This window comes from Morone saxatilis, unplaced genomic scaffold (assembly GCF_004916995.1).
Source record: "Morone saxatilis isolate NCDOM2014 unplaced genomic scaffold, NCSU_SB_2.0 Contig12, whole genome shotgun sequence".
NCBI lineage: Eukaryota > Metazoa > Chordata > Actinopteri > Moronidae > Morone > Morone saxatilis.
Window position 1 is genome coordinate 772884 of NW_023339674.1, and position 5250 is coordinate 778133.

Here is a 5250-nt window from a genome sequence, read left to right on the forward strand (position 1 = left end):
TAGTTTAGTTTTTCTTTATTTCCGAGGTGAAATTAAGAAAAGAGCCCCCCCCCCCCACAAACCCCAGTGTAACCACACGCTCTATATTTACGGCACTGGGCACAACAAGTTTACACCATTACACCAGCACCAGTAAATCCTCTGCAAATAAATCATGCATTTTATTGCTGTGTCCCACATTTAATGGCATTAATAAACTAATAAATTAGGTCATCTTAGTACATGCATGCTCTGCAGTATTGTTCTGCTGCAGCAAAGTCATATAACGGTGGATGACAGCAATGTACTGCTGCTGAGAATACAAAGAAATTAGACTATAAGTGGTGTGCACAGTTTGAATGCATTATAAAACCAAACAAACATGCACATACAGTGGAAATGCACATATTCCTTGCAGAACAAAGAGGGTGACATCATTTATTGTCTCAGACATCCTGACGACCACATCGTCAATCACAAGGTCTCTGATTGAGTTTTCTCATCCTCTCTCCATCCTGATCCCTCCCTCTCCTGCTCTGCGTGATTCATACAGCCAGTCAGCTGTCAGACGGGATGAGTCAAAAGGGAATTAACACGAGGTTTAAGGAAAGTGAAAGAAATGAAGAAAGACAGACTTAACCATATGGACAGAAGAATTTGGACACACCAGTATTTGTTGTGTTTTTTGGGTGTTTCTTTTTGTTCTGTTCTGTTGTTGTCTGTCACTCATTATCTCATTCAACATTGACAGCACAACATGAACGCCCACATACAATGACAAGTTTTGGCTCTTGACCCCCGTATATGTCGGCACTCCTCCCTCTCCATTCATTTGTCTTCATCTCGCTGACACGCTTCACCATGAGCCAGATGATTCAAACACCAACCACCCACACACACATGTCCTCACATCACAGCCTGGATCTGTCACCCACAGAGGCGACCACCTCCTCTGCCCCTCCGGTTGGATCAATAACCTCTTAACAGAGTCTAAATACACACATCACCTCATACACTTAGGCAGAATTTCATGATCCAGTTTCAGGACCTTTCCCTGCGAGATGATTGAAGCTAACCAGTGCAAAGTCTGATGCCTGAACGACACCTAAAAAAGTAGAAACATGGCAGCCAGGGGTGTGGGCCTGGGGTGACACCATTATCCTTCCATCTTCCACTCTGCACTTTTAGAGGCTGTACCGGGTTAGAGTGAAGATACTGGAAAATAGATGACCTAACACTTCCATCGGGACCAGCTCTGTCATGCTAACATGTCGGGAGTGAGGCTAAATAATGCTCCAAACTCGATGAAAAAACTGTCATGGCCATTTTTAAAGGGATCCATTGATCCATTGGCAGCACTCTACACTGAGTAAACGGACATATTTTATGATCATTTAATATTCTATTCAATGCATAACAATAACAGCAGAGATAAAACTGTACAATGATCACAAATAGTTCCTGAAGAGCCTCGCAACCTCTCGTGAACCCTAGTGAGGGTCTCGAATCTCAGGTTGGGAACCACTGCTCTAAGTTCATGTTAGGTTCCTGAGAAATCACAAATTATCCATTAGTTTTGATTGATAACTAAACACTACAATACCCATGAGCCTCTGTTGCCAGTAAAATGTGTAAATCAGGGCTGTTGGAAATTCTGTCACAATAGTTTCGTAGCTCAACCCAAACGGTTCCAGAAGTTCAGTGACGTTTCTCACTGAAATGCACCTTGGGAGTCATCGCTGACCTCTTTCCTTCTGTTTCTACCTCCACAGTTTTAATCTTTTGTGCTCGCAATTAAACCAGAGTTACATCATTCACCTCACATTGTCTGTATACAAAATGCACAAGACTCTAAATAACACCACATTCCTGCTTTAAACTGTTCTTAAGCTTTAACATCTCAGTGATAATAACATCACAGAGCTAGCATCTAGTGGCTGTTTGTAGCGGTGCATCTGAAGATACCTCTGCACTGGTTTCAGCTTTTGGCTGCTTCAAAGCAACATTTTTCCTCTACAGAACTGGCAGAAAAGTTGCGTCCACAATATCAAACATCTTTCAGGCGCTGCATGTGTTTGCTGACTGTTGGCCCATGTAGTGGAAACACTTGATTTCTGCAGATCTGACAGGAAACCATCCTGCTAAGCTAATCTCCCACAAACCTCTCGCTCGGCGGCGGTGCCAGAGCTAATCAGGAGACATCAACACACGCGTACACACTCGGTAATGAGCGCATGCAGGAACGCTGAACATGGAAACACACATTCTCTCCCGCACACCCCGACAGTTGAAAACAAAGGTTATGACAATTCATTCGTCTTCACATCAGCGCGCACGCTAGACCTCAGAGACAGAAAGAGTCAGCACAATCTGCACGTCTAAACACGCAGTCATTACCAAAGCATCTCCCGAGCAGAAACTAATACCTGTTCCCAAGCCTCAGCGCTGTACACATGCACGCAGCATGGGCAAGGCCACGCAAATGCTTTCCATCGGTTTGTGTAAGCAATGATAAACACGTTACATCTAATCATAAAAGCGTGGATTTCATGTTACGGTCGGGGCAGAGCTTCTGCAGCCAAAATGCCCAGTTTTCCCATGGTTGTATTTCAGAGGGAGAGTAGGGCTGCGTTTCATTTCTGTGTGTTTATGGCAGATCTAAATTATGGTATCAGGTTCGCCACAAACCGAACCAACTGCCAACTGTCATGGCCGACCCTCCCATATAGGCCACTTCTGTCTCTGGGAAGTAGTGTAACCCAATCTATCCCCGAATTTCTGGCTCTCCGCTTGGGTTCATTTTTGCCGTACGGGGAGAGAGAGAGCAGACAGGTCTGAAAAAACAAACACAGACCTTCAGAACAAAGTTAGTGGTTCTTTTTTAAATTTTTTTCCTCAAATAGAAAGCAGAGGAAATGCTGCCGGCAGAGCACCGTTTTGTGAATGAAGCCCAGCTGACAAACAGAGCAGGACTGTAAAGACCTCAAAGCCAAAACACTCACCTACATGTATGCACAGACAGATACACTGACTGCCACCACTGTGTGTCTCCATGTTCCTATACTCAATACTATAATGCTGCGGTTGAATAATAAAAAGAAATTATATCACTTATCCTTTCCTAAACACTTTTCAATGGAAAACGACATGAGGTAAGATGTGAAGAAGAATTCATAAGACAGCCGCGATGCAAAGATAATTCAACTGCGCTTACACTAGAGCAGCGGTTCCCAACCTGGGGGTCGAGACCCACACTAGTGCACAACGACAAAGAAATCTGAATGATTGTTAAAAATGATAAAAAAATACATAATAAAGACAGAGAATTGTATAAAAAGTTCACTAAACAGGAAATAATCTGCTCAAAATTCATTCAAATCTCTCGTTTTACACAAACTTCCTGCAGTTACTCAGTTCATTATTTGGGTTCATTGTACAGTTTTTAATATAATATAAAATATCACTTAGTCACTTAAATAATAGAAAAGCGGTGCCTTGAGGAGTAAATTATAGTCAAATATAAGTCTGCTTTTAACAAACATTTTTATACATTTAAACATTTTTTATCTTGGTACATTTAGTGAAACAACATGTATGTATATAGTATTTTGTTATGATGATGTTATTAACTAGACAGATATATTTGGAAGAGATAAAATCTATATTTGTATGATTTCCATACGTTGTGGATGGTTCTTTAAATATTGCTAGCTACAAGGAATTGTGGGATGGCATTATCCCCTTTCCTTTGCTAAAGGATAGTAAAGTGTATCCTCTGTGGAAGGAAATAAGAAAGGAAGCAGCTTTCCTTAGCATTTAGATCATTTCACCCATTTAAAAGGGTTAGGGGGTTAGAAGTTATGGTTCCTGATCAAAATATGTTGTGTCATTTCAATTGAATTTGCAGTACCCATGGGTTCCAAGAGATGGCGATGTTACAGAGGAAAGTTGGGTGTCAAAAAGCTTTGAAGGTTTTCACTCAGCATGTAGGTCAGGACACAATGATGATCACAGGGAAACTGAAATGATCCCAACGTTATTGTGAGGAAACTCTTCTCCACTGCTGCTGAAAGTAAAGCTGGAAAATCCTCTTTCAGTCCCTCGAACGTAAAGAATGATGAGCAACATATGGCAGCATAAAGTCTGCAGGTCCTGTTACGTAAGTCCTCGTAAGAGAGGAGCTGTTCTTTAAAGGACGAAGAACAGATTGAAAAATACAATAAAATTATTTTAAAGGTTTAGCAAAATGATGACTTTACATGGTACCCGACAGTGGTGGAAGAAATACTTTTACTTGAGTAAAAGTATTAATACCACATTCAAAAGTTTACTGAAGTAAAATTATGTTATCAACAAAACTGACTAAAAGTACTTCAAATAAAAGTACTCATAGTCCAGTAAAATGTTCCTGTCCTGCCAATCCAGGAGGGGTTTTAAGTAGTTTTAGCTTAAGAAGTAGAAGAATTTTCTGAACCCATAAAGCAGGGGTCAGCAACCTTTACTGTGAAAGGAGCCAAACAGAACCTGCCTGGAGCCACAAAACATATTTGAGCCTTTTAATGCTGATTGACTGAACTAATTTCTCACCACAGATCAATCACCACCATAAGAACAGAACATCCACAGCTAAGAAGAAGCTAATGAAGCTGAAAAACCGATGAATCAGCAAAACACTACGCCTCATTGAGTGTCTAATTAGATGTGCTAGTATGTGAGCAGAAATAAATATACGCTCCGTCCTACTGACTGATAAAAGCTTAACATTATGGAAATAGCTCAGATTCTAACTTCCAACCTGATTGTGAACTGGAGCTTTCACATAATGACGCCTGGAAGCTCCAAACTCACAGAAACAGAAATTCAAAGAAAGTGAGATGTCTCACTCTTTACCTACTTCAGTCGTCATCTCCGGGTTTTAAATACAAAAATAAGATGTATCTTAAGTCACTGTTTCTTTCCAAGCTGATTATGGAAGTAGCTAACGAGAGAGACATCTCGGTTCCTTCTCATCGCTGATGAAAGCTGCACGTGTGCAGTACCAATCGGGTAGGATGTATAGGCGCAAACACAGCCAATCATAAAGTGCTAATGTGTTACGGCATCTGTAAACATCTGTTTCTATACCTATACACCAGTAAAAAAACAAAACAAGACAAAAAAAGGGTTCACATGTGACAGCAGGCAGAGAAAGAACAGTGGGAGTGCATGTACACTCGCTGGTTTCATTGGTGCAGATATTTCAGGTGTTTTCTGGGCTCTAGAAACCATGAA